Raw genomic sequence first — 18,985 nt, 5'->3', positions numbered from 1 at the left:
CGCAATGTCGAGGGAAAGGCATTGGGGAATATTGCCACTAGTGCAAGTCATGGTCTGATCCATTGGCTTCAGTCGCACTCCTCGTCCAACTCTGTTCGTAGCCTATCTAAAAATTTGATGAGGCAAGCATTTCGGAACAATCTGCAGACAAACAGAAACATCTCTCATGACCAATTCAATGCAGAATATGGTGTCTGTGGGAGTTGGTTAATGTGTAGCTCCAAGGAGATGCAACATTGCAGTGGAAGTCAAGTAGTAAATCATGCAGGTGCCTACGCTGCTGGTCAGGATCAAAGAATAGTCAAAGAGTAAAAGCAGAAGCTAATTCTTTTTTCCACACAAAGAGATTTGATGCTGGAGAAGCTGACGAAAACGGACTGTGGAGTAATGGCATTTTTGGAGACAAGCATACCAATATGTCAGCACCTATTAGCCTCCAAGAGCAGTTCATTGCTGTCCATTCAACAATTCGGTGAGATAGCAGACACTCTATAGACAATATGGCCAATATTGCGGCTTGTAAAGAGCTTTTCTTGCTAATAACCATGATTCGGTGGCGGATCCTATGAGCAAAGGTCCATGTATGCAGCAGCTATCGAATCAAGTTCAAATAACCTCAGATGACAGATGTTGACAGATGTTGCTAAATTGGCTTTATCTTACAGAAAAATAATTCTAAATGAATTATTGGATTTATAAGTGAGAGGGGTTTTCTCGCTTGGAACACCAAGGAAAAATAATCTAAATGAATTATTGGAATTTTAAGTGAGGGTTTTTCTCACTGGAGACATCCGAGTACAAAGTATTCCTAGTGTGTCATTCAAAGCAATGACGGGAGCGAGCGGGAATATCTGTAAGGCCACCAGGAACGGGTACTTCTGATGCGTCACATCGGATGGGTGACAGGGAGCATCGGAAAGAAGTATCCGACCATTTGGGAACGGACATCTCTGATGTGTCATAGGATGGGTGACATAGAGCATCGTGAAGGAGATTGTACCGTAAGTTCGGTAGGAAAGGACTAGGTGATGGGTATTCTTGATGCGTCACAAGGTGGGTGACGGGTGCATCGGAAAGGGAATATCCATTGTCAGGATGAAATTCCGAACTGTGTTAGAATTGTGCACAAGGAAAAGCAAGCACTTGAATGAAGATGGGTTCAGAGGAAACTTTGAGGAAAAACAGATGCTTTTTGAGAAAGCGGGATTGCTTTTCGGGAAAGCAGATGCTTTCCCGCGAGGAAGTCTATGTCTGCATTGCAACTGTGCATGTGATTGCATCCAGGGACGCTTGGGAAGTGCTGTGAAAGCATTGTTTTTAACTTATAAGGTTTTATCGAGTTTTTGGGCAGATTCAGACTATTTTTAAAATATGCCGGCCGCCCACTTAATAAGTGGGCAGCCATATGATAAATAAGGCAACGGATCAGCCGGCGTTTTCTCTCTCTCTCTTTTTCTGGTAGAGCAGTGGAAAAAAAAAAAGAAACCGCCGCGATCTCTATGCGAGCAGCTATTTGTGCTGTGATCAGGAGATATAAAAGCATCACATGCCCTCACTCAGGGGGGAGGATCAGTTTTTGCAGGAAGGAGATGCTGTTGCAGAGTTCACCCGCAAAGAAGACGTTTGCCGGTGATGTCCATGACTGTCCCAAGTGACCCTATGTTGCCAAGACCCAGTGCGCGAGCTCCCTCGCAAAGAAGTGTCTACGGAGCGGGTTTCCATTGCGACAAGCTGCTGTTTTTCTCTGTTTTCAGTCCATAAATGTCGTAGACGGGGCTGATTTACGAGAAGGAACCGGAGAACACACTTTTTTGTGTGAAGGATTGGAAGAGAGGATTTTCTATGTAGAGATCTCTTCCGGGGAATTGCTTTTCGAGAACTGAGTTGCGTTTCGAGCGTCGAGACTTTGAAGGTAACGATTTTCATGTTATGATCTCTAAGTATTTGATTGCAGGTGTACTTCCTCTTCGTGAGGGAGTAGGAGTAGAGGAAGGCATGAGCCTCTGCAGGAGAAAAGCGCTTTGAGGAACTAGAGCCAGATCAGCCCAAGGGTTTCGTACCCGAGTTTGGGAAGTAGATCCACCGATCGGAGAGCGGTAGTCTCTCAAGTTGTGATCCGAAAGTTGGGATTCCCAAGTAAGGACTTCGTGTCCGGAAAAGCAGAGTTGTTCTGCGGGAAGAGGACTCTGGAAACAGAGTTGGAAAAGAGAGTTGCAGGGATGTCATGCCCTGAGTCTGGAAGGTGAGATCCAGAGACGAGAACCTTGGTTCTCAAGGATTTTGGAATAAGGAACGGAAGTTCCTTGGAAAAGGGTTTTGCCCTAGGAATCGGAAGCTGAGGCTTCCGGGAACCATCAAGTCTTATTCTAGAACGAACGTGGTAATTTGTTCGGTTCAAGTGCTTGTATAGACTTCTCCTCAGTAATAAGAATACTATTTACGGGGGGGGGGAACAGCCCATCTTCTTGTCCCCAGTACTGTGTCAATCTTCTCACTCTCTATCTCTCTCTCTCTATCTATTTCTCTCTATATCCTGTGGCTTCTGTAATAAGTGATAAATCCTATTTATCCGAATGTATTTTATATTGTTATGCGCTCCCGTTTGTGACAGTGGTATCAGAGCATGGTCTCCTCTCTTTCCTTGTAAAGGAGGACGACTCTGGGAAGATACGGGAAGAAGCCATGACAAGCCAGGAGAGAAGTAAGCACGCGGAACCCTAAGCCCTGCAGAAAAAAGCTCGGAGAGTTGGGAAAATTTTTCTCTTTGCAAGAAGTCGACACAAGACTTGGGATTCTCTGCGAAGGTGACAAGAGCATGATGCTCAAGAACCTAGAGAATCTGAGGAGCGGAATGCTCGAGATACTTCAGAACCCAGAAGACATCCATGAACATCAATCCAGAACCATAGCCAAGAAATCCCGTCATTTCGGTGAGGATATGAAGGTCTTTAGACCTCAGAACCCTCCGGTCAAGTTTGATACTTTTGACGGAAGGGAAGATGTCCTGAAAGCTACCGCTATCATTCGACAGTATGAAGTTGCCTTTGCAAATGGCAATTTTTGAGAAGCGTCAAAGGTGAGGCATGTGACCAAACAACTCAAGGGGATTGCAAGTATTTGGTGGTATACCAAGGCTCTGCAAGGAACTTACAACAAGACTTGGATTCAATTCAAGGCTGAATTTTCCGACAATTTTTTTTCCTCTACGCTTTGAGGAGGGCATCCAAGAAGATTGGGATTGGTTTGCCGAATAGGAACACGAGTGAGTCAAAGCAACCAGTGGTTCACTCTTGCCAAGGTAGCTCCATTCTCGACCCTCTCTGAGGGAGGAAAGATGAAGAAATTCAACAAAGGACTTTTGCCCGGATTTTGTAGAGGCATCTGCAAAATACTTTGCAGCAGATGGTAGAGTCAGTAATAAAAGCTGAAAGTGTACAGCTTAGTGTACATAGAGTCCAATCCCCGTAGTGGGACGGGAACCATTAAACACAGAAAGTTTGGAGTAAGGGAATTTACTCTTACTCCTGAGTTCTTGAATAGAAGACCCTCGAACTTTAAGTGAGAGGGCAGGTTTTCAATCAAAGCTACATCTTTGTGGAAATCATAAAGTACATTGTGCTCGTTTGCTCTTTTGCATGAGGTATGGTTATGTCTATACGGGAATAATCACTCTCGAGTGTTTATGAGAGCAGGATCAAATTGAAACATTGTTTTCTCGAGATGAATTGGTTTACTTAACTAGCCGGAAGGTCAACTATTGATCTGGTATCCGGTAATTCTCGAACAGATTACCTGCTAGTGCGGGTAGGAAATTATGAAGGAACCATTCTGAGCTTTGCGGCAAAGAAAAGCTTTCATTAAGCTTGAATACTCTTTAAGCCCACACCCCCTACCCGCTAAGGGAAGATATGGTAGTGCTTTTTGCACAAGTGAATGAACACTCTCTTTACGAGGAAAGGAACAAGCGACGACTACGGCCTGTGCTCGAGGAATCCAAGGATTGAAATCCTAGATTATTTGATGAGCGGGTTTTGCTCTAAGAACCAGCCAAGGGATCGTGAAGTTGAGTGTCTTCGCTCTAAGGATCTTACAAAGGGAAGGTAATTTCCCAGGTTCACCGAAACTCTAACACAGCTTAAGAATTATGTACACTTTTGAGTACATGGATAACACACGAAGATGCAGACCTATGCCAAGGAACTGGACGAGAGTTTGTTATACTCTCTTGAGCGCCTTTCTGCGTGCAAGAAAGGCGCTCAAGAATATTCCGACACGAGAATCTCTATTTGAGATGTCTTCGGTAGAAGGAATTTGAGTCTCTCTACGGAGAAGAGGTTTTCTGATGGTAGTTGATCATTGAGTACGCTATGTGCTTTCACCATTACAGTAGCAACATTTGGTTGCGGTATATGTTTTCTCCACGAGCAGGTCAAGTTGTATTTACACGTTGCTGGAATAAATTCGAACCATTATGTTCGTAAGAATATAGTTCGCCAACCGTTTCAAAATGGTAAGAAATACATCTGGGAGAACTTCCCTGAGAATCAAAGAGGGTTCGCTCTATTGTGAACTGTGTTTGAACGTACGTTCAGAAAATGCCATGGCTAGAATCCTATCTGTCTGAGATTTTGCAAGGTGTCATTGATGCTTGCAAGGTGAATCATTTTTTATGATTCTGTAAGGAAGAGACCCTAATGGGCGTCCGGAAAACACTGCTGGTTGTAATAACTTGTAGGAGGGAAAAATTGGAAGGGAGTGCCGTCGTGCAAAAGGAATCTTCGGATTGGAACCGTCTGCCTACGTTGAGCGACGACCCGGAACAAGAACCTTCTTGAAGCTGATCGCAAATTGTGAAAGAAAGACATCGAGCTTAATGCTCTATGACTTGGGCATTCCTTTGGACGAACAACGCAGGATTATGCGCAAGGACAGATACCTAGATTGATTTCTAGGAAGATTGTTCTTCTCAAATTTGAGAAGACAGAATCAAGTTAACAGAGTCTCGGATAAGGAAACTTTGGATCAGAACATTTGGCCTACCCAGAGCAATACCTAGATTGATTTCTAGGAAGATTGTTCTTCTCGAATTTGAGAAGACAGAATCAAGTTAACAGAGTCTCGGATAAGGAAACTTTGGATCATAACATTTGGCCTACCCAGAGCAAAGGCCCGGAATAAGAACTTACTTTGGTAAGATGACAAACTTTGTCTGTCGCTCGCAGGAAGATTCACCTGAGCTTACACAAGAGGTTTAATATCCTCAGGACTAATAGCGCAAGGTTATGCGCAAGGACATAGACCTAGATTGATTTCTAGGAGGATTATTCTTCTCGGAATTGAGAAGGTAGAATTGAGTTAATAGATTCTCGGACGAGGAAACTTCCAATCTGTTGGAAAGACGCGAATGACGAGTTCTTACATGGCTCGTAACTTTAACGAAAGGTGAAGGATATCCTCGAGGTACTAGAGGAAAGACATGAACCGGTAAGGTAAGTATTGAATTATTAAATTTTGTTTAATTTAACTTTTAATTTCGCTTTTGAGAAAGGACTAGTTGAACTCACCATTGAGCAAGATTTGGAATCTTTCCGGTTTCTCCCCGGCAGTTCAGTTGGACCTCTTCTGTTGAGGACAAGTGTTTATAAGTGAGAGTGATGTTGCTAAATTGGCTTTATAAAAAAAATAAAATAATTCTAAATGAATTATTGGATTTATAAGTGAGAGGGTTTTCTCGCTTCGAACACCAAGGAAAAATAATTCTAAATGAATTATTGGAATTTTTAAGTGAGAGGGTTTTTTAAGTTGTTCGGCGGGAAGAGGAGACTGGAAACAAAGTTGGAAAAGAGAGTTGCAGGAATGTCATGCCCTGACTCTGGAAGGTGAGATCCAGAGACGAGAACCTTGGTTCTCAAGGATTTGGAATAAGGAACGGAAGTTCCTTGGAATAGGGCTTTGCCCTAGGAATCGGAAGTCGAGGCTTCCAGGAACCATCAAATCTTATTCTAGAACGAACGTGGTAATACGTTCGGTTCAAGTGCTTTTATAGACTTCTCCTCAGTAATAAAGTTACGATTACGGGGGGGGGGGGGACCTGCCCATCTTCTGGTCCCCAGTACTGTGTCGATCTTCTCACTCTCTATCTCTCTCTCTCTCTCTCTCTCTCTCTCTCTCTCTATTTCTCTCTATATCCTCTGGCTTTAGTAATAAGTGATAAATTCTATTTATTCGAATGTATTTTATATTGTTATGCGCTCCCGTTTGTGACAGTGGTATCAAAGCATGGTCTCCTCTCTTTCTCTGTAAAGGAGGACGACTCTCGGAAGATACGGGAAGAAGCCATGACAAGCCAAGAGAGAAGTAAGCAGGTGGAACCCTAAGCCCTGCAGGAAAAAGCTCGCAGAGTTGGGAAATTTTTTCTCTTTGCAAGAAGTCGACACAAGACTCGGGATTTTCTGCGAAGGTGACAAGAGCATGATGCTCAAGAACCTAGATAATCTGAGGAGCGGAATGCTCGAGATACTTCAGAACCCAGAAGATATCCATGAACATCAATCCAGAACCATAGCCAAGAAATCCGTCATTTCGGGAAGGATATGAAGAGGTCTTTAGACCTCAGAACGCTCCGGTCAAGTTTGATACTTTTGACGGAAGGGAAGATGTCCCAAAAGCTACCGCTATCATTCGACAGTATGAAGTTGCCTTTGCAAATGGCAATTTTTGAGAAGCGTCAAAGGTGAGGCATGTGACCAAACACCTCAAGGGGATTGCAAGTACTTGGTGGTATACCAAGGCTCTGCAAGGAACTTACAACAAGACTTGGATTCAATTCAAGGCTGAATTTTCCGACAATTATTTTTCCTCTACGCTTTGAGGAAGGCATCCAAGCAGATTGGGATCGGTTTGCACAATAGGAACACGAGTGAGTCAAAGCAAGTAGTGGTTCACTCTTGCCAAGGTAGCTCCACTCTCGACCCTCTCTGAGGGAGGAAAGATGAAGAAATTCAACAAAGGACTTCTGCCCGAATTTTGTAGACGCATCTGCAAAATACTTTGCAACATATGGTAGAGTCAGCAATAAAAGCTGAAAGTGTACACCTTAGTGTACATAGAATCCAATCCCCGTAGTGGGACATGAACCATTTAACATAGAAAGTTTGGAGTAAGGGAATTCAATCTAACTCCTGAGTTCTTGAATAGAAGACCCTCGAACTTTAAGTGAGAGGGCAGGTTTTCGATCAAAGTTACTTCTTTGCGGAAATCATAAAGTGTATTGTGCTTGTTTGCTCTTTTGCACGAGGTATGGTTATGTTTAATCGGGACTACTCACCTATCGAGTGTTTATGAGAGCAGGATCAAATTGAAATCATAAACAGGATCAAATTGAAACATTGTTTTCTCAGATGAATTGGTTTGCTTAACTAGCCGGAAGGTCAACTATTGATCTGGTATCCGGTAATTCTCGAACAGATTACCTGCTATTGCGGGTTGGAAATTATGAAGGAACCATTCTGAGCTTTCCAGCAAAGAAAAGCTTTCATTAAGCTTGAATACCCAGCAAGGGAAGATATGGTAGTGCTTTTCGCACAAGTGAATGAACACTCTCTTTACGAGGGAAGGAACAAGCGACGACTACGGCCTGTGCTCGAGGAATCCAAGGATTGGAATCCTAGATTATTTGATCAGCGGGTTTTGCTCTAAGATCGAGCCAAGGGATCGTCCAGTTGAGGGTGTTCGCTCTAAGAATCTTACGAAGGAAAGGTGATTTCCCAGGTTCATCAAAACTCTAACATGGCTTAAGAATTATGTACACTTTTGAGTACATGGATAACACACGAAGATGTAGACCTATGCCAAGGAATTGGACGAGAGTTTGTTATACTCTCTTGAGCACCTTTTTGCGCGCAAGGATATTGCGACACGAGAATCTCTATTTGAGATGTGTTCGGTAGAAGGAATTTGAGTCTTTTTCTGATGGTCGTTGATCATTGAGTACGCTATGTGCTTTTACCATTACAGTAGAACTTTTGGTTGCGGTATATGTTTTGTCCATGAGCAGGTCAAGTTGCATTTACACGTTTTGGAATAAATTCGAAACATTATGTTCGTAAGAATATAGTTCGCAAACCGTTTCAAAATGGTAAGAATTACATATGGGAGAACATCCCTGAGAATCAAAGAGGGTTCCCTCTATTGTGAACCGGGTTTGAACGTACGTTCAGAAAATGCTATGGCTAGAATCTTATCTGCCTGAGATTTTGCAAGGCGTCATTGATGCTTGCAAGGTGAATCATTTTTTATGATTCTGTAGGAAGAGACTCTAATGGGCGTTTGGAAAACACTGCTGATGGTAATAACACGCAGGAGGGAAAAATTAGAAGGAAGTGCCGCTGTGCAAAAGGAATCTTCGGATTGGAGCCGTCCGCCTACGTTGAGCGACGACCCGGAACAAGAACCTTCTTTAAGCTGATCGCAAATTGTGAAAGAAAGACATCGAGGTTAATTCTCTATGTGTCACAAAGTGATGACGTGGCGGACATCAGAAACCCTAATGTCTTCCAAAAACCCTAAAATTCCTGCAAACCCTAATTTCTGCCAAAAACCTTAATTTTCAAAAATCGCGGAGACGGAATATTTTTTTTTTTGTGGAAATTTTGAGGGACGCAAATCTCAGCTTTTCGCTTTGATTTGGGAGAAAGAAAGAGAAAAAGAGAACTTGCTTTTTACTGACTCTCATTGAGAGAGAGAATCTGCTTTTGCTTTCAAGCTTTTGGGGCTCTGCTTTTGGGCATTCCTTGTAACCTTTAAATTAGTGGTGAGGGCCTCACTTCTCAGAGCATTTGGACGCAAAGTCTGAGAGTGAATCCCGACCCACTCTCTTGTACTTTGAATTGATTAATACAAAAAGAAATACCGAAAGGGGTGCCAGTCTTTGGGGCCAATATCTCTAGGCTCGGAACTCCGCCGGGCCAGTGCAAATCTATTGTGATTTGTGAATTGTTTTGAAGTGGTTATTTGGTGCTGTTGCGGTTGATTCTTGACTTGGAGTGTCCAAGTCTGTTACAGTGGTATCAGAGCACGGACGATTTCTCTTCTACGGGAAATCCGATCCCCGAATTTTTTTTTACCGCGGCACCTATGGCTTCAGGCAATGATCAGTCGACTCCGTCCTCATCTGGAGATGCGGGCTGGGATCACAACGAAGATTCAGACAGAGAGTATGGCCCGCCTCGGCCTACTCAGGCGGAGCAAAGAGAGATGGAGCGTCGTCAATTGATTGGCGATGCAACAAAGATGATGCTCAATTTTGCCAAGGACCCGAAGATGGCAAAATATATGCCTCTTTGGAAGGTACAGATGGAGTGGCAAAGAACCACAACAACACTCCCGGACCCCGCTCTCAAGAAACCTTCTGCCTCTAAGAAATATACGAAGAAGGAACTAGAGACCGTGGTTGATGCACGGATTGCTCAGCTTTTCGACGTGCAAAAGAAAGACAAAAAGCACGGCAAAAAGCAGAAGAAAGGCACTGACTTCCCGGGATATTCGGGTCGTCGGTTGACATTTGACAAGGCAACGAAACGGAAGAAGCGTGTTCGATTTGAAGGAGTACCCAGTTCTTCTTCTTCTTCTTCTGACAGTTCTTCTAACTCCTCGGATTAGAGCGAAGAAGACTGAAAAAGCAAAAAGCGAAGCAAGACACAAAGCTTCGGAAAGGGCAAGAAAAAGGCAAAGAAGGCTGCATCTCGCCCAGAGACTGACAGTTCTACTGAGGACTCGTCTACAGACAACTCAGATTCCGATGACGGAAAGTTTTATGCGAACAAGAAGAATTTTTACAAAGCCAACCAGTATGACTTTCTCGAAGATGAAAGCAAGAAAGTCCGAGAGTTTAAGGAAGGTGGCCACTCGATCAAGTTTGATACTTTTTCAGAATACTTAGATGCTTCGAAGGCTTTGTCTTTTATACAGCAGTTTGATATCGCTTTCGCGGGAGGACGCTATTCAGAGCACTCCAAGATTCGGAGAGCTGCCTCTTATTTTAAGGGGAATGCTCGCACTTGGTGGTCCACGCTTCTATTAAGCAAGACTGTGCCAGTTACATGGCTGAAATTCAAGAGGCTTTTTATTTCTTCTTGGTTGACTCAAGAGTTTGAGCGAGATATACGAGCTGCTTGGAACCACTTTCGGATGACCAAGAGCGATACAGTAAATACTTAGTGTGAAAGATTCTGGAGCTCTTTCTACCCGCCTCTTCATTTAAGAAGATCTTGTTCAGAGAACAGATTGAGCGGTTTACCTTGGGTCTACCTACAGAGATCCGAGATCACTGCTTGGAACAAAAGTCAGCTTCTATTCAGGAGTTGATGAGTCATGCGACGCGGGGCTTTGCCATTCACTCTGGCAGTCTGACCTACCCCACAAATGAGGCTATGACACAACGAGCCGAACAGACTTCTGGGAATGAAAGTAGAAAGAAAAAAGAGCAACCAAGAGAAAAATGATGCACGACCCAAGCTTACTCCTGAAGAGAGAGCTCGTTTCATCAGAGAGAGGAAGTGCTTTGGATGCGGGGAACAGGGACATATCTCCGCGAAGTGCCCTAATAAGGCACAGAAAGAACAGAATGATAAAGACGATGACAGGCGTGAGAGTTCGAGAGCAGCTGAGGAATGTGGCAGAAAAGGCAGATAGAAAAGCAGAACTGGTACCACATGGCATGGGACCTGTACCGAATCTAATGAATGAAAGTACAAACTTTGCCGCTTTTGGGGCAAAGTGAAGGATCAAGAAGCTCTTTTGAAGGAGCAAAGGCCAACTTCTTTTCACTTGGAATTGGCGGCTCGATTTTGAATTACGCCCGACAGACTGACGCCACAGGCAAAGGTAGTTCGGCTGGCACCCGGATGGGATGTTGCCATTACACCGAGCATTGGCAAACTTTGTTTGCAATGACAGGGGTGTTCAGGGCACGCGAGTGACGTTCTACTCAGGATCCCTTGGCACCACAAGAACTACGCCATGGTTGACTACCGGGCCGAGAAAGCGACTTTGATAAATGAAGGGCTTAGAGATTGTACTTGATGAACTTCAGTTTCTTACTCATTCTTTTGGAAGAGAACTGAACGATGGATAAAGGTTGAATATGTTTTGACCTGATCAAAAGAACGCCAAGATTTTTCTCCACACTCATGCCGATTGCTTTTCAGAGGGCCTGAAGATCAAACCATTGATCTGATACCTGGAAGCACGCCACCGAATCGGCCACCTTACCGTGTGAGCCGAGTACAGAATGAAAAGATTATGAACCCATTGAAAGACCTCTTGGAAAAAGGTCTTGTCCAGCCTAGTACTTCACCGTATTGCTCTCCAGTGTTGTTGGTTTTGAAGAAAGACGGATCTTGGAGAATGTGCATTGATTATAGGACTCTCAACGAAATCACCATCGAGAACAGATTTCCGATTCCTAGGATCGATGATATACTCGACAGGTTACAGAGATCCTCGTGCTTTAGCAGGATTGATTTGAAGAGTGGATATCATCAGATCAGAATCGCGTCCGTAGACGTCTACAAGACAGCTTTTCGGACGACTTTTGGGTTATTTGAGTTTTTGGTAAGCCTTTTGGCTTAACCAATGCTCCTGCGACATTTACCCGGATGATGGACAAGATTTTTCGAGAGTGCAGGCTATTTGTTGGCACTTTCTTTGACGACCTCATTGTTTTCTCCAAGAATGAGGCAGAACACAGAGATCATCTGCTTCAAATCTTTCAGGCATTACGAGATCGCACGTTAGTGATTAATGCAAAGAAAAGTGAATTTTTCCTACCAGAGATACACTTTTTGGGACACATTGTGTCAGTAGGAGGAGTGCAAATGGACCCGGCCAAGATAGAGACTATCCGTGATTGGCCCGATTTGAGGAATGTCCATGAAGTTAGAAGCTTCTTGGGACTGTGTTCGTACTACAGGCGGTTCATACAAAAGGTTGCGGAGGTTGCTTCCCCTTTGCATACCTTGACACAGAAAGGAGTACCTTTTTCGTGGGGACCCACAGAGGTGACTGCCTTTCGGACATTGAAAGAGAAATTGACTACGAGACCTATTTTGACTTTGCTGGACTTGCAGAAGTCATTTGAAGTATGTTGTGATGCTTGTGGTCGTAGTCTGGGTGCGGTCTTGATGCAAGAAGGCCATGTCATAGCTTACGAGAGCCGTTTGTTCTCTAGGCCAGAGATGACAGCACAGATCTATGAGAAAGAGCTTTTGGCGGTTATCCATGCTCTTGCTCAGTGGCGGCATTACCTACTCGGAGCGGATTTCATTGTCTTTACAGACCATCAGAGTTGGCGCTACTTCTTGTCACAGAAGCAGCTTTCGGAAAAGCAGATGCGGTGGGCGAACATCTTGTCACAATTCCACTTCCAGATAGTCCATGTGCAGGGACAGAAGAATGTGGTGGCAGATGCTTTGTCTCGGAAACCGTTGGTTCTGGCTGTTTCCGCGATACATCATAGGAGCTTCGAGGATATGGTCGATCAGTATGCCACAGGTACAAATTTTGCAGATATTTTCACACAGATACGGGATGGGGAGACAGTAGCTGGATACTCCCTTCGGGAAGGCTACTTGATGAAAAAGACTATGTTGTGCGTTACACAGCCGTTGAGGGATAAGGTTATGACTGAATGCCACTGTCCACCTTTTACGGGTCACCGCGGCATTGCTACCACCATGAAGGGGGTAGAGAGATACTTCTTTGGGCCGAGACTCAAAAAGGTTGTGGAAGAGTTTGTGCGCAGTTGCTTGGTATGCCAGAAGGTCAAGTTTGACAGGCATAAGGCACAGGGATTGTTACAGCCTTTACCCATACCCACCCACCCTTGGGAAAGTATTGCAATGGATTTCATTTTTGATCTCCCGAGAACACAGAATGATCACGATGATTTTCCGATTACATGGCACGTCTGAGACGATTGTCTCCGACAGAAACCCCAGATTTATGAGTTTGTTCTCGTCATCGTTCCACTTGCAGACTGACGGGCAATTTGAGATTGCCAATTCGGTGATTTTAGATTTATTGAAGTCTTGTATCTTGGATCAGAAGACTCAATGGGAAACGAACTTACCTTTGGTGGAATTTGCCTACAATAACACGATACACTCTTCGACGGGGAAGACGCCATGTGAGATTGTTGAAAGTGCCACGAAGGTTCCATCCTTCCTGAGCACGAACGATTAGATATTTGAAGCGGATGAATATTCGCGAGATTTGAATACGGCTTTTGCCAAGGTTCGCGAGACTTTGCAGGAGTCTCAAGAACGACAGAAAAAGGCAGCGGACCGCCATCGTCGCGACTTGAAATTGAAGGAGGATGATTGGGTGCTCTTACTTTTGAGAAGGCACGCCTACGAAAGAAAAAGGGAAAGGAGAGGCTTTTTCCAAAGCTTAGTATGTGATACTATGGACCTTTCCAGATAACTGAAAAGATAAATGATGTCTCCTTCCGATTGAAACTGCCAGATACTTGGAGAATTCACAATGCATTGCATGTGAGTCTCTTGAACCCTGTTAAGGGTGATGTGCCTGATGATGGGGAGCCTGATGAGCAACCCGCAGTGGAAGAAAACGAGGAGATCCTTGTTCCTAAATAGATTTTGGCACATAATGATACGAAGAAAGGTAAAGTCCGAAGGCGGTTCTTGGTTTAGTTCAAGAACTTTCCTGCATTTGATGCGAAGTGGATGGAGGAGGAGGACCTAGCAGATACTCCTCGGATTGTGAAACTTTACCTCGATGTTTTGGTTTAGCATAGTCTACTCCAAACGGAACCCAGAAACTCAGCTTGGCCGAAGATCTGGTGCAGTGGGATGCACAAGAGGGGAGTTACTCCGCTCCTTTGTCAACAGATGTCTCGATTTTGATACTAAAGTCACTGATGTCTCTTTGAGCTTCAGGGATACTGAGAGCTGACAGTATTCTGCTGGATGACTTTATGAAATGGAATTCGTGATTATGATACTGATTTGTTCTTGACTTCTTGTGAGTGCAGGAACTGATAGACGAAATGACTGCAGCATTTTGGTCTACTTGATCTCGAATAGACATGGTTGCAATAGGGGTTAGTCAATTGGACATCGATGAGGTCCCGATTGGACCTAGATGTGATTGCTAGCTACATTGCCGATAAATCATGGTCTAAGGTCCGAATGAATGTTGAATGTCATGTGATGTCCTGTGATGTCTGGTGATGTCCTGTGATGTCGTGTGATGTGACTGTCGATTTTGTACATGTGCTAGATGTGTGTTCCTAGTACGTAGGTACTAACAGTCAGTGTCTGCTAAGACGGTTTATGGCTTTTGTCGGTTTTGCAGGCGTAATCGCGGTCGATTACAATGCTTTCAAGAGGGGGGTATGTCACAAAGTGATGACGTGGCGGACATCAAAAACCCTAATTTCTGCCAAAAACCCTAATTTCCGGAAATCGCGGAGGCGGAATATTATTATTATTATTTTTTTTTGGAAAATTTTGAGTGACGTAAATCTCAGCTTTTTGCTTTGATTTGGGAGAAAGAAAGAGAAAAAGAGAACTTGCTTTTTACTGACTCTCATTGAGAGAGAGAGAATCTGCTTTTGCTTTCAAGCTTTTGGGGCTCTGCTTTTGGGCATCCCTTGTAACCTTTAAATTAGTGGTGAGGGCCTCACTTCTCAGAGCATCTGGACGCAGAGTCTGAGAGTGAATCCCGACCCACTCTCTTGTACTTTGAATTGATTAATACAAAAAGAAATACCGAAAGGGGCGCCAGTCTTTGGGGCCAATATCTCTAGGCTCGGAACTCCGCCGGGCCAGTGCAAATCTATTGTGATCTGTGAATTGTTTTGAAGTGGTTATTTGGTGCTGTTGCGGTTGATTCTTGACTTGGAGTGTCCAAGTCTGTTACACTATGACTTGGGCATTCCCTATGTGGGAGAACACAAGAGGTTTAATACCATTTGGACTAACAGCACAGGATTATGTGCAAGGACAGATACCTAGATTGATTTCTAGGAAGATTATTCTTTTCGAATTTGAGAAGTCGGAATCAAGTGAACAGAGTCTCGGATAAGGAAACTTTGGACGAGAACAATTGGCCTACCCAAAGCAAAGGCCCGGATTAAGATCTTACTTTGGTAAGATGACACACTTTGTCTGCCGCAGGAAGATTCACATGAGCTTAATGCTCCCTATGCGGGAGGACACAAGAGGTTCAATATCCTTAGGACTAATAGCGCAAGGTTATGTGCAAGGACATAGACCTAGATTGATTTCTAGGAGAATTATTCTTCTCGGAATTGAGAAGGTGGAATTGAGTTAACAGATTCTCGGATGAGGAAACTTCCAATCTGTTGGAAAGACGCGAATGGCGAGTTCTTACATGGCTTGTAACTTTAATGAAAGGTGAAGGATATCCTTGAGGTACTAGAGGAAAGACATGAACTGGTAAGCTAAGGATTGAATTATTGAATTTTTGTTTAATTTAATTTTTAAGTTCGTTTTTGAGAAAGTACTAGCTCCACTCACCATTGAGCAAGATTTGGAATCTTTCCGTTTTCTCCCCGGCAATTCAGTTGGATCTCTGCAGTTGAGGACAACTGTTTATAAGTGAGAGTGATGTTGCTAAATTGGCTTTATCTTACAGAAATATAATTCTAAATGAATTATTGGATTTATAAGTGAGAAGGGTTTTCTCGCTTGGAACACCAAGGAAAAATAATACTAAATGAATTATTGGAATTTTAAGTAAGAGGGTTTTTCTCACTGGAGACATCCGAGTACAGAGTATTCCTAGTGCGTCATTCAAAGTAATGACGGGAGCGAACGGGAATATCTGTAAGGCCACCAGGAACGGGCACTTCTGATGCGTCACATCGGATGGGTGACAGGGAACATCGGAAAGAAGTATCCGACCATCCGGGAACAAACATCTCTGATGCGTCATAGGATGGGTGACATAGAGCATCGTGAAGGAGATTGTACCGTAAGTTCGGTAGGAAAGGACTAGGTGATGGCTATTCTTGATGCGTCACAAGGTGGGTGACGGGTGCATCGGAAAGGGAATATCCATAGTCAGGATGAAATTCCGAACTGTATTAGAATTGTGCACAAGGAAAAGCAAGCACTTGAATGAAGATGGGTTCAGAGGAAACTTTGAGGAAAAACAAATGCTTTTTGAGAAAGCGGGATTGCTTTTCGGGAAAGCAGATGCTTTCCCGCGAGGAAGTCTATGTCTGCATTGCAACTGTGCATGTGATTGCATCCAAGGACGCTTGGGAAGTGCTGTGAAAGCATTGTTTTTAACTTATAAGGTTTTATTGAGTTTTTGGGCAGATTCAGACTATTTTTAAAATATACCGGCCGCCCACTTAATAAGTGGGCAGCCATCTGATAAATAAGGCAACATATCTGCCAGCGTTTTCTCTCTCTCTCTTTTTCTGGCAGAGCAGCGCCAAAAAAAAAATTGGCGCGATCTCTACGTCCGAGTAGCTGTTCATGCTGTGGTCAGGAGATATAAAAGCATCACATGCCCTCACTCAAGAGGGAGGATCAGTTTTTGCAAGAAGGAGATGCTGTTGCAGAGTTCACCCGCAAAGAAGACGTTTGCCGGTGATGCCCATGATTGTCCCAAGTGTACCCGATGTCGCCAAGACCAAGTGTGCGAGCTCCCTCACGAAGAAGTGCCTACGGAGCGTGTTTCCATTGCGACAAGCTGCTGTTTTTCTGTGTTTTCAGTCCATAAACGTCGTAGATGGGGTTGATTTAGGAGAAACCCGAGAACACACTTCTTTTGTGTGAAGGATTGGAAGAGAGGATTTTCTATGTAGAGATTTCTTCCAGGGAATTGCTTTTCGAGAACCGAGTTGCGTTTCGAGCGTCGAGACTTTGAAGGTAACGATTTTCATGTTATGATCTCTGAGTATTTGATTGCAGGTGTACTTCCTCTACGTGAGGGAGTAGGAGCAGAGGAAGGCATGAGCCTCTGCAGGAGAAAAGCGCTCTGAGGAACTAGAGCCAGATCAGCCCAAGGGTTTCGTACACGAGTTTGGGAAGTAGATCCACAGATCGGAGAGAGGCAGTCTCTGAAGTTGTGATCGGGAAGTTGGGATTCCCAAGTAAGGACTTCGTGTCCGGGAAAGCAGAGTTGAACTGCGGGAAGAGGACTGTGGAAACATAGTTGGAAAAGAAGCAGGGATGTCATGCCCTGAGTCTAGAAGGTGAGATCCAGAGACGAGAACCTTGGTTCTCAAGGATTTGGAATAACGAAGGGATGTTCCTTGGAAAAGGGTTTTGCCCTAGGAGCTTCTGGGAACCATCAAGTCTTATTCTAGAACGAATGTGGTAATACGTTCGGTTCAATTGCTTGTATAGACTTCTCCTTAGTAATAAAGATACTATTACGGGGGGGGACCAGCCCATCTTCTGGTCCCTAGTACATTGTCGATCTTCTCACTCTCTATCTCTCTCTCTCTATGTATTTCTCTCTATATCCTCTGGCTTCAGTAATAAGTGATAAATCCTATTTATCCGAATGTATTTTATATCGTTATGTGCTCCCATTTGTGACAATAGACATCAATTTGGTATTGTAGCCAACACAAACCCTCATTTTTCCTTGGGGCAGTGATAATCTGTTCACATCTTCTCAACGGTCTTTTGTGCAACATGCGATTGAGATAGAAACCACATATAGCAAGTGCTACTCCAGCTCGACAACACTGCAAGGTTCGTTTTCTGTATCCAACTTTCCACGCGCATGTGTTTGCTTGGCGCAACACATAAATGCTACGGGGCAGGGCACGGCTTCCGTTTCTTATAATTTTTTGGAGAGACCACAGTGTCAACTCTCCACCATACTTTTGTATGGCACCTATGTATGACGTGCACTGTATACTTTGCACTTTCAATCTATGACATTTCAGTGCAAGACGATATGTTTAACTATTCACATTGCTTTTTTGTAGCTCGACTCAAAAATCGGCCCGTAGATTGCATAATTGAAAAGCAGCAATACAACATTGCAGGTCAGTAAAGCACCTCATTTATGCTTTATCTATTTGCTTGTTTTAGATTTTTTTTGTATTGAAAAAAGGCATATATTATAGCTATAGAGGAGCTATCCATGTTATAAAGACAAATATTATAATTATAGAGGAGCTATCCATATCAATCCAAAACGATATTTTACCTTATCGTAAGATAAAATGTTAACATAACAAGGAATACATTGGAAAATCCCTTCAACAACAAATGTGTTTTCTTTCTCGGTGATCTTGCCCAACTACCCCCAGTTTGTAGTCATGCACGGGAGCTTTGTAACACATGCCATATCACAAGCTCGGTCCACTTTCTACATGCAACTTTCTATGCTCCGTAAGGCATGCAACGGACCCTGAATTGCTTCAATTCTTGACCATTATTCGTGAAAGAAAACCAACTGTAGATGAGATCAATCGTACCTTGGGTACATGTATTATAGATGAAGCACATATGCATGACTACATCATCAACTCTACTCCGATAATTTGTACTCAGAGATGAGACTTCCAATACTATAAAAACCTGGCCTTAAATAAGTTGTACAATCAAACTGACATTATAAAAGTTGAAATAAAGACGAACGGGGGTAACATAAATGTCCTTTAGTAGTGGCTCCTGGAGCCTAAGTTCAACGAGCTAGATTTGATCGCAATTGGCATGTGCTGCATGATCACTGAAACATCGGCTTGACAATCGGTGTGGCAAACGGTGCAACATGCGTTGTCGATGCCATAGCACAAAATAAAAAAGGTGAGGTTACATGTATCGCTGTCCTCATTCATTGTACTCATAATAACTACAAAAGAAGAAAGGCAAAACACAAATAACTACAAAAGAACAAAGGCAAAACACAGTCAACATCCACCTTCTATGCTACCAACTATTCGATGAAAATTTTCTTTTTGAAA

General features: G+C 43.5%; 1 protein-coding gene across 16 annotated transcripts in view; it reads left to right on the top strand.

Annotated features, from left to right (window-relative positions):
* LOC147458929 (RNA polymerase sigma factor sigF, chloroplastic-like) overlaps positions 1-18,985 on the top strand; it is an 88,770-nt gene that overhangs the window by 43,806 nt on the left and 25,979 nt on the right. For 3 of the 16 annotated variants that reach the window (XR_015187820.1, XR_015187816.1, XR_015187817.1), the window contains exons 10-11: positions 17,662-17,762; positions 18,002-18,061. The exons of 10 other annotated variants lie outside the window; for them this stretch is intronic. The gene's annotated coding sequence lies outside the window, so the exon portion shown is untranslated. Of the gene's footprint in view, positions 1-17,661; positions 17,763-18,001; positions 18,062-18,985 lie in introns of those variants that run through there. 3 more of the 16 variants (XR_015187815.1, XR_015187814.1, XR_015187821.1) reach the window with 1 other exon arrangement.

Source organism: Adiantum capillus-veneris, chromosome 4, assembly GCF_014529385.1.
Source record: "Adiantum capillus-veneris isolate H3 chromosome 4, ASM1452938v2, whole genome shotgun sequence".
NCBI classification, from domain to species: Eukaryota; Viridiplantae; Streptophyta; class Polypodiopsida; order Polypodiales; family Pteridaceae; genus Adiantum; species Adiantum capillus-veneris.
The sequence above is the reverse complement of the archived record's forward strand: the minus strand, read 5'-3'. Positions and strand labels throughout refer to the sequence as shown.